Source organism: Motacilla alba, chromosome 17 (genome assembly GCF_015832195.1).
Source record: "Motacilla alba alba isolate MOTALB_02 chromosome 17, Motacilla_alba_V1.0_pri, whole genome shotgun sequence".
In the NCBI taxonomy this organism is placed as follows: Eukaryota; Metazoa; Chordata; class Aves; order Passeriformes; family Motacillidae; genus Motacilla; species Motacilla alba.
In genome coordinates, this window is record NC_052032.1 from 4,416,601 (window position 1) to 4,427,725 (window position 11,125).

General features: G+C 55.0%; 1 protein-coding gene across 1 annotated transcript in view; it reads right to left on the minus strand.

Annotated features, from left to right (window-relative positions):
* The window catches only part of BRINP1 (BMP/retinoic acid inducible neural specific 1), an 87,844-nt gene extending 79,608 nt beyond the window's left edge, over window positions 1–8,236 (minus strand). The window contains exon 1 of the mRNA XM_038156352.1: window positions 7,795–8,236. The gene's annotated coding sequence lies outside the window, so the exon portion shown is untranslated. The remainder of the gene's footprint in view (window positions 1–7,794) is intronic.
* Between the last annotated feature and the right edge of the window lie 2,889 nt (window positions 8,237–11,125).

Consider the following 11,125-nt stretch of genomic DNA (forward strand, 5'->3'; position numbering starts at 1 on the left):
AGTCCACAGACAATCACTGATTTCGCACGTCCCCACACAGCTGAAAGGTTATCCCAGGAGTGACAGTGCTCATCCATGTCTTTCTGATCCCTTTAGTGTCCTACTGTTGTGGTTAGAACACTTCTCAGTTTTTTTCCAGTCTTAACAAGGCCCAATCCAGCTTCATCAGCAAAATAGATCCCTCCTTCATCCCTCATCCTCCAGCAAATTCTCTGAGCTCCAATCAGTCTTTTCACTCTAACTCTTCCCCCAAAAAGCAAAAAGGATTCATGCACATGTATCTCTAATTGTACAAAAAGGATTTTATCTAAATATTTCTAAACTCAAATTTCCGCTCTTTGGTTACTTTAGGTAAATATTGCGGGAAAATCCTCACTGGTCTCTTTTCCCTGGTTGACCAGATTTATGTATTCACTGGCCTAAAACATGGTCCATCATTTTTCAAATACTTTACAGTTCTCTTTTAGGAGAGTGGAAATGGCAGATAAACACATTATCAGCATTCTCCAGCATAAAACAGCAAAGCCTGGAGTTGTTTTGCAGAAGCAACTCCGAATTTGGACGACATGACAATAAGCAATTCTAGAAATAGCTGCTCGTCTTAAGGCTATGTTATAGGGATCCTTGTTGCTGCTTTCTTCTCTCTGTTCACAATTTTAGCACAAACACTGTGCTTTGTTAGTTCTTCCCTTTGACTTTCTCAGTATTTCTTAGGCATTCTTTGCTCTCAGCTTGTACCTCCTGAGCTCTCGCTGCTCCCTCAAAACACGCCTTTGATTTCGACTGCAAACCTCGCTCAGCACAGAGCCGTGTGGGAAATGGTTGGAATACCATTCCTGTTCCAGGCAGGAAGGTGGTCTGAGCCAGGAGGGACCCAGAGCCACATATGTACCCCAGCATATGTCTGAGGGCTCTGCTTACCCGCTCACCATCTGTACCTGCCTGAAGAGCAGCCACGCGCCAAGAGCAGCACGGCTGCTCCAGCACCCGCCTCCTGCCTTGCTGGTGTCTGCTCCACTGATCCCAGAAGTCCAGCAAAGGATCCACACCTGCTCATCCTGGTCCTCTTGCCTGCTCTGCATCCCCAGCCTCCTCCCTGGGGTCACAGCTCATTTCTGTTCATTCTTCCCTGGTTAGTTTGAGCTGCTTTGTAAATCTCCACAAATTCCTTTTATTTATTTTTCTGCTCCCCCAGCCTCACCTGGAATGTGGTGCCTGCACGAGGTGGTGGTTTTAAAGCTCACCCTCCCTGTCTTCCACTCTGCTTAGCAAGTCAGCATCTACAGCGGTGAGGATAAATTACCACAGGGGTCTCCAGTGTTAGCAATGTATCTGACAGCCACTCACACAGCTAGGGCAGGGTAAAGAAATGGCTAAATGGGATCGGTTGTGCCGACTCAGGACTTCTGGCCAAAACTGCATCCAAAACCATGATGGACACAGTGGAGTCCAGAGCACAGGCCAGGTTCTAAATCACACTCTAAATCAAAGCCTAAGAAAGAGATCCTCACTCACCACAGAGCCAGTTAACAGCCCTGGCTTCAGCAGGCTGCAGTGATTTACAGCAAGAGGCTGCGAGCTTTTCACAGGAACTTGCTGTACAACATATTCCAGCTGTAATATGCAAAGATAGTAAAGTCCAGGCTGTAAGAAGACCTGTCGTAAGGCTTCAGGATGTATCTTCTCTAAATACCAGGGTGAAGGATGTACTTCCTATCAGGACAGCAATGAGACACGTCCCAGGCATGAAAAGACTACAAGATCCAGAGCTTATCTACTGGAAATTGGGAGTATGGAGAATGGATGGGAGGGAGAGCTCCCTCTACTCCTATATTCTCTTTTGATATCCAACAAAAAGTCCTGAAAGAAATTGGTTTTTTTTGGCTTTCTGGAGCTTCTCTTATGTGTAAGAACCTCTCATAGCTTGGTTTGCAAGCTTGGTGTGTCAGCTCTGAGCTGATTTTGCTGTAATTCATGACTCTCTGGGAGGGAAGGTGTCTCTGTGATGGAAATACTCCACCAAATAGTGCCCGCTGCTAACACACACACACACAGAATTGTTCTAGGGCTGCAAAGCTGTACCAGTGCTTCTGGCACATCAGTTTCTACCTCTGCCCAGCATTTCCATCAGTGAACAACAGCATGTGTCTGGCAAAGGCAATTCACTCCATCCTCCTCTGCAGGTGACCCTCTCTAGATTATTCACTCCTCTGTGACTTACTGTTATTCCTACTGCCACTGGAAGAGGTGATCCATCAGCAGTGCAACTGGTTGTTTTTCTGGAACAGGAGCCAGGAATCACATGTGTGAGAGTTCAAGCACTGGGGAATGCCATGTCAACACCCAGAAACATGCCACCACCACGGGTTCCACCGTGGGTCCCACTCAGCCACAGCAGCAGCTCTGTGCAGAGCTGAGCTCTGCCAGCTGCACCGTGCAGGCAACAATAAAATGGATGTAGAACACATGACTTCAGAAGAACAAATAGCAAAAACAAATAAGCATCTTTCTCCTGTGAAGCTGCTTGCAGGTTCTGCCTCAAGGCTGCAGGAAAACAACTCCCCAAGCAGGGGGCTGTAAATGCTGTGTTAAACTCCCCAGCCCAGGCTCAGGGGAATCCTGGGCCTGACTCTTGTTTTCTTTCCAAAATGACATGTTCATATACCCAGTTTATGCCACCTCCACTTCGGATGTGATCCAGCATTCCTGAAATAAACTTAAGTCCTTCAACAGCCTTCAGCTCACTCTAAATCAGCTGCTCCTCTGATTCCTGCTCTTTCTCCCGTTCCTCCCTCCCACTAGTCAGGACTTTTCCTTCCCTGGCACTGCGTGGCTTAGCTCATCAAGCCAGCAACAGCTGTCCCGTGCCTACTCCAAACCCTGGGAATGTCACCTCATTTGTCTGGTCCTGCTCTGCCCATCCTCTCTCCAGACAAAAGTACCCAGCAGGTATTTTCACTTTGCTTCTCCAGGTCTCTCTCCTTGATAACATTTCCCTTTTCCACACCACCTGCAGCCACAAGCCTGCTGGAGCCCTGGCCAAGCATGCTCCAGGCCCAGCACATCAGCTGGATGTGGCCATGCAGAGGCACAGCAGGCAGGGGAAAACCTTCCCTGGCATCCACGAACACTCTGGAGTACACACATTGCCAGGAGGAGATATTTTGCCCTGACTCAGCTCAGCACCATTCCCTGCCCTGGCAGCCATCTTCCAGGGGAGAGGGAGAACAGCAGGACCAGTCCCCAGCCATGGATCTGTTTAGAGGCCAGATCTGCGTGTGTGGATATCCTCCCTTTCTGAAAAGCTGCTCTGTGTGGCCTGGAAGGAAATGGGCCAAGGTCCTTACAGTTGTTAAAGATCTCATGATACTTTTGCAAGCAGGATGGTGTAAATCAAACAACTGGGCACAAGCTTCCTCGGTCTGGGTAATTTATATTCTGCCTCACTAAGTTCATCTCTGCACTTCCAATGCATGAAGTGATTTTTCACTTCCCCTGTAGTATTTGCTGGCACGGAAAAGCTGCTGGGCTCTGTCCCAGAAGTAGCTGCATTTCATCACCGGGTGAACGATCCCTGCTCGCACCGGGCCGGCTCCCCGCAGGCTCCGCTCGCCCCGCGGCTCCGTGGCGGGAGGAGGCGGCCCGCACCCGTCCAGCCGCACCGGGGCTCCAGGAGCAGAGCCCCGCCGGCACCGAGAGCCCACCCCCGGCCCCTCCGCCTTATCCGCGGCTGGGCACGGGGGCCGGGGATGCGGGAGAAGATGCGGGCAGGGATGCGGGCAGGGATGCAGGCAGGGATACAGGAAGGGATACGGGAAGGGATGCGGGCAGGCATGCGGGAAGGGATGCGGGAAGGGATACGGGAAGGGATGCGGGCAGGGGTGCGGGCAGGGGATGCTGCCGGGGAATGCAGGCAGGGATGCTGATGCGGGCAGGGATGATACAGGCACGGATGGTGATGCGGGTAGGGTTGGATGGTGATGCGGGCAGGCACGGATGGTGATGCGGGCAGGGATGATACGGGCACGGATGGTGATGCGGGCAAGGATGATGCGGGCAACGATGATACGGGCACGGATGGTGATGCGGGCAAGGATGGATACCGATGCGGACAGGGATGGACGGTGGTGCGGGCAGGCATAGACGGTGATGCGGGCACGGTGCCGATGCGGGCAGGGATGGACGGTGATGCGGGCACGGATGCACGGATGCCGATGCGGGCAGGGATGGACGGTGATGCGGGCACGGTGCCGATGCGGGCACGGTGCCGATGCGGGCAGGGATGGACGGTGATGCGGGCACGGTGCCGATGCGGGCAGGGATGGACGGTGATGCGGGCACGGTGCCGATGCGGGCAGGGATGGACGGTGATGCGGGCACGGTGCCGATGCGGGCAGGGATGGACGGTGATGCGGGCACGGTGCCGATGCGGGCAGGGGTGCGGGCGAGCCCCGCTCCGCTCCGCGCTGCTCCGCGCCCGGCGCTGCGTGGAGCCACAGCGCCCCCTCCTGGGGCCCGGCGGGACTGCCCGCCCGCCGCGCTGGCGCAGCCGGGCTGAGCCGGGCTGAGCAGGGCTGAACGGGGCTGAACCGGGCTAAACCGGGCTGAACCGGGCTGAACCGGGCTGGGCCGAGCTAAACCGGGCTGAACGGGGCTGAGAAGGACTGAACCGGGCTGAGCAGGACTGAACGGGGCTGAGCCAGGCTGAGCGGGGCTGAGTGGGGCTGAGTGGGGCTGAACGGGGCTGAGCCAGGCTGAGAGGGGCTGAACGGGGTTGAGCAGGACTGAACCGGGCTGAACGGGGCCATGCGGGGCTGAGCTGGGCTGAGCGGGGCTGAACGGGGCTGAGCTGGGCTGCAAGGGGCTGAAGGAGTCTGAGCTAGACCTGAGCCAGGCTGAGCAGGGCTGAACGGGGCTGAGCAAGGCTGAACAGGGCTGAGCCAGGCTGCAAGGGGCTGAAGGAGGCTGAGCCAGACTGAGCAGGGCCGAGCTGGGCTGAGCAGAGCCATGCGGGGCTGAGCGGGTCGCAGGGTGTGTTCCCTTTTTTGGGGGTCCCTCCCTGATTTCCCATTTCCGAACGTCATGACTCACGGTGCTCGGGGGTTCTTCACCCTCATTTATGTTCTTCAGTGATTTTTTTCCAGACCTCCCCTATCAATTTTTTCCTGCTTTCTCAACATCTCTGCATCAGCTGTAAATACCAAGTCCTGGGTAAAGTCTAGAAATCCACATCCATTCCTGGGAGCTGGGTGTGGATCCCTGGCTCTGGAGCCTGTTCCTGCCATGCTCTCCTGAGCAATGCACCTGGAGAAGGTGGTGGGGCTCCTGCCTGCACAAAGATGGGAGGATTTGGCTTTGAACTATTTCTGTCACACAGACAACAATGACTATTGTCTGCCGGCAGACCCATTCCCACGGAGTGTTTAGCATCCGCCTTACACATACTTCCAATGTAGTAAACAGTGGTGGTTAGGAGGGAACAGAGACAAATCCCGTGACATTTCTTTTGGGACACATTTTACCGAAAACTAGCCAATTCACCACATGTTCCTCCTTTCCAAAGTTTTAACACAGACTTTAGTCAGCCTCATTGTATTCCTGCTCTTGGAGGCTTGTGCCTTCACTAGGCCCTATGGAAAGAGGGGAAGAGGAGGAAGGTCAGAGTGGGATGTTAAGCACCTCTAACACCAGTGACATCATCTCCCCTGTGCCCACTCTGTCATTTCTGATCAAAGGGGCATGCCAAGGGAGTTTCTGTCCCCTGAGGATGGGAGGGTTTTTCTCTGAACCAGGGGAAGCCTGAAGTGGAGCCTTGCATTGTGTGATTTAGCCATCGATGTGTGTGTGGTTCTGCTCGCACACACTCACGCACACTTAAAAGCTATGTAACTCCAGCAGAGCTCTTCCCATACTCCCAGACTCCAGCTCTTGATCAGAGAAGGCATGATGAGTATGGAAATGCCACCGCTCCCCCAGCCATTTCCCTGCTTCCCTGTCTGCTGATCCTCTGCCTTTCCAGTAGTGAAATCATTCCCGAGTCCTGGGAATCTGCAAAGAGCCATAAAACAAACGTAGACACACCAAATGTAGAGGGTTTTCTGCTGAGTTGCAAAGGGCTTTGGAGTCAGACAAACCCCAAATCAATGCTTGGAGCCAACTACGAGAGAAAGCTACACTGGAGGAACAAACCACCTACTGCGAGCCCTGCAAAGACGGCAGCGTGTGTGTGCTCATGTGAACTTCTGAAGGTTTGATTTACATAATAAGAATATCAATGCAGCTATTTCTGCCCGTTCGGTGTGTGTGGACCCCACCTGTGTGGCTGAGCGTGTGGGAGCTGCGGGGCTGCAGAGCTCGGAGAGGGGTTTGCCTCCACAGCAGAGCGAGCCCGAGGTGCTGCGTGTGAGCCTGGGGTGGGCTGTGAGCTCCACAGCGTGTGCTGGCTGTGCTTGGCGTGTACATGCTCCAGGGAGACCACGGTGGCTTGTCTGGGGTGTGTGGGAGGGAGAGAGTCCAGGGCTGTCTGTCTGCTACTCGCAAGCACAGCTGATCGATATTTTTCCTTTATAAGGAATTTTTTTCAAAAGCCTTTCATGTTCCTTACACCAAAGCCACATCTCCTCTTCACTCGCTCCCTCCTCCTCTCACTGTCTTCCCAAATACTTCTCTGCAACTCCTAGGAAAGCAGATTTACTGCCATGAACACATTATTATTATGCAGCCAGATGAGCAGCCAGAGTAAAGCACGAAGGACCCTTCTGTCCTGCCTAGTGCAGATGTCAATCACACGGCTAAATTCAAACACCAATTCTGCCAGCATTTAATCTGCTGCTGGGCTCCCTCCACGAAGAGGAGACTGCATCCAAGAAGTGACACCTTCTCCCCTTCCCCACTCTCAGGTAGCAGCACGGGGGGACTCTCCAAAGCCAAAACACACACACCTATAACCTCCCTCCTCTCTCCAGAAGGTCTCTGGGGCTTTAGACTCAGCCTGTGCTGGACCCCGGGGATGATGCAACGGCATGGAGATGCCCTCCGTCCCGCCATTCCACAAGGACTGGAAAAAGGCAAAGTTATGCTCCGCACCAGCCTCACAAGCAGCGCCGAAGGGGGAAATGAATGTGGGGAAAACCCATCTCCAGCACCGTGGGGTGCAGCTCCCCGCCATCTCTACCCTCCCCCGGCTCTGCCGCTGTCTGCCGTCCCCGCTGGAAGTAGAGGCAATCAGCCCAGTGTGGGATTCGAGGCGACAGACTTTCCTTTTCCTCCGCGATTTGCTTGTCACTTGCGAAAGCGGAGCAGCGGATTAAGTGGAGATGACACCATCTCCTTGGGGACGGTCCCCCCCTGCTCCGGGATGTATCGATACTCCGGAATACAGATGGATCCTGGCTGCCTCCCACCCCCACCGCCACCCCGCCTCGCCGCCAGCCCAGCCGCGCCGGGGCTGAACCCCAATTGCCGCCCATCCTCCGGGGGGGCTGCCCCAGTAAAAGCAGCGCTCCCATCCTTCCCGGTGCGCCAATCTCGGCCCCTCGGTCAGCACCACGCTGGCAGAACGGCTACGGGAGCTGCGGGACTCGGCCATCCATCCCCGCTGGCCAGCGGGCGCTGCCCAGGGCGGGGGTGCGGGCAGGGGGCGGAGGGGCCGCGTTACACAACGCGCGGCAGGACGGGGAGCCGGCCCCGGCCCCGGGCACGGACACACGGACACGGACACACGGACACGGACACACGGACACGGACACGGGCAGGAGCAGCGCCGCAGCCGCAGCGCAGCAGCGCTCGCCTTACCTGATGCTAATGTCCCTCTGTGGCGGAGATCGGCTCGCCCGTGGCTTTTATTCGGCTCGGTAGGAACTTGTGGGAGAGCTTCTCTGTCCAGCTCGCATACTGGGTGCGGGGCTGATACTGCAGGCGTGAAAATCCTGGGGCTCTAGCAGTCCTTTTCATGCTCAGACAGAAAATCCCCTTCCTTGATCCAGATCGCGGGCATTAAGGGCAGAGGCAAGGAAAAAAAAAAAAAAGAATTCCGCTTCTCCCCTTCTTCCTTTTCCTTTTTCTTGCTTTTTTTTCCCCCCTTCCTGTGCCCCCCCTCTCTTCTGCTGCTCAGTTCGTAGCCATCGGGGGAAAGAGCAGAGGCAGCAGGGAGAATGGAGAGGGGGTTAGAAATAAAAATGAAAAGAGCTCCAGGAGGGAAGCGAGAGGCTGGGCTTGCCACCGGGGGAGGGGCTTGGAGCGGGCTAGAGAGGATGAATGGGGAAGAGGAAAGCAAGGCGGAGCCCCAGCTTGGCCATTTTATTCTAAGAAGTGTTTTGTACATAATTAGAGAAGGGGAGGGGCCGGGGGCAGAAAGGAGGGACTTAAGCTCCGGCCAGACGGAGCCTGGGCCGTGGGAAGGGAGGGTGAGACCGGGAAGGGCCGCGGGACGGGGCTGCGGGAGGGGCCGAAACTTGTCCGCCGAGGGGGGAACCGAGGGGTTCGGGGAGGAGGCTGCAGAGGGGCCGGCTGCTATTCCAGGAAGACCCCATCTATTTAATTTATTTTTTTTTCCTACCCCCTCGCCTTCAGTTTTCTCCGCCCGGACCCGGAGGGCTCCCGGCCGGTGGGAGAGCAGGATGCTCCTGGCCCGACCCTCGCTCCGGGGATCGCGGCTCTGCCTGGGGAGCTGGGCCGGGCCGGGCCGAGCCGAGCCGCTCCCAGCCCCGCCGGGCGGCGCGGTTCAGCACCGCGGACAGCGCCCGCCGTGCCGCGAGAGCGGAGCCGAGCCGGGATAAACTGGGCCGGGATAAACTGAGCCCGGATAAACTGGGCCGAGATAAACTGAGTCGGGATAAACTGAGCCGGGCCGAGCTGAGCCGGGATAAACTGAGCCGGGATAAACTGAGCCGGGATAAACTGGGCCGGGATAAACTGGGCCGGGATAAACTGAGCCGGGATAAACTGGGCCGGGATAAACTGAGCCGGGATAAACTGGGCCGGGATAAACTGAGCCGGGATAAACTGGGCCGGGATAAACTGAGCCGGGATAAACTGGGCCGGGCCGAGCTGAGCCTGGATAAACTGAGCCGAGCCGATTCGAGCCGTGATGAGATGAACCGTGATGAGATGAGCCAGGCCAAGCTGAGCCGGGCCGAGCTGAGCGGGGATAAACTGAGCAGGGATGAGCTGAGCCAGGATGAGCTGACCTGGGTGGACACGAGCTGGGATGAGCTGATCTGGGATGAGCCGAGCCGGGCCGAGCTGAGCCAGGCTGAGCTGAGCCGGGCCAAGCTGAACAGGGATGAGCTGAGCTGGGTGGACATCATTAGCTGGGCCAAGCTGAGCCGGGCTGAGCTGAGCTGAGCCAGGCTGAGCCGAGCTGAGGTGAGCAGAACCAAGCCAAGCTAACTCTGGATGCAGCCGGCTGCACTCCCGGCCCGGCTGTGCCCCCCAGGTGAAAGTCCCTCTGCTGGGTTTGGGGATGGCTTGGGATGAGGAGTGGAGATGGGGCTGATTCAAAGGCATGACCCACCCTGATAAACCTCAGCAGACCAGCAAAGGCAGCCTAGAGCAGGGGCAGAGCTTAACCATGCTGTGATGTGACGCTTCCAGATAGGGACCCTGAGGTTTCCAGACACTACCCCTAGGCAGAGGTGGGGCTGGGCTGGGCTGGGCTGGGCGATGCTGACAGAGGGAAAATAATCAGCCACCTCGTGCAGGGTATGTGGGCCAAGGAGGGCAGTGGGAGATGCCCTCCTTCCTGCCGGGACAAGCCCTTCTCTGGCCTGCAAGGACACTCTGCCCTTCTCTCACCCATCCCCTGTGACTACAGAACATTGTCTTAAGTTAAATCTTCAGCAAATCTTCCCTAAGCAGAATTAGAAGCTGTTTCGTTAACTCCAAGCTGCTCCAAGAGGGCTGAAGCTCAGCTTATGTCAATGACAGGGCACCCAAATCTCCTGAGTTGTGCCTTTTTTCCAAGGGACTGTTCAGCCACAAGGCACACTTCCTGGCGAGCCACCTTGGATTCTGTCACACTGGCTCAAACAAAGGACTGAAATGATTCTCACAGATGCCTCTGGTGCAAGGCTGCAGAGGGAACTCCACAGCAGGGAAAATTCAGGAATTGGGTCTTACACAGAACATACAAACAAGGTCAAAGCCTTGTTTAAACAAATAAATGGCACATGGGGTTATCATCAGTGTGTTTTTTCATTGATGCTCTTGGCATTTACCAGAAGTAGAAGGGGAAGCCTTGTGTCCTACACGAGGCTGTTTGAAATGAAAGCAAAGGCTCCATGAACCTGCAGTGCAGCCACATGGGATTTGCCAACACAACCAATGCAACAATTCTGGGTGTCTTTCCTCACTGCGCCTGAGAAGGCTTCTGTGATTTGGTCTAGCAGGGTTTGGCACCACCCAGAATGATATTTCATATTCCTGTGAAGAGGGAGAGAGAGAAAACAAATGAGTTGATACTCTTCAGGCACCCAAAGGTCTCACAGACCTGGGGAACATTTCATGACCCAAGGGCTGCAGGTGTGTCAGGGTTGGATATCAGTGAAAGGTTCTTGTCTCAGAGGGTGCTGGGCACTGCCCAGGCTCTCCAGGGAATGTATGGCCCCAAGGCTGCTAGAGCTGAAGGAGTGCTTGGACAACACTCACAACGACAGGGTGGGATTGTAGGGTGTCTGTGCAGGGCCAGGAGCTGCACTGGATGATCCTGATGGGTCCCTTCCAACTCAGGGTATTCCATTATCCTGTAACTCTGTGATAAAATTCTCTAGGAAGTAACACTTCCATCCAGAAAGTCCAAGTCAACCAACTCCCAGGTCAGATGTCCTGTCTGGAAATAAGATTTTCTATCAATATAATAAAAATATAAGTAGAGGGAAAGATAAAACAATGTAAAAAGAGTAGTTTTGCTTATGCTTTTCCTGTCCAGAATGTTTTCCCTGTCTGCCCCCCTCCAGTCACACATACAGTGCTGCAGCCTTGTTCCCAAAGCTGTGACTGTCTCTGTATCGAAAGAGGATTATTTGGTGCATTGAGTATTCAACATGTTCTCTTACAGTATTGTTGTGTTCAATGAGCTTTGCTCATCTGAATGGACACTCACTGCATAGTCCACTGGTTTAATTTG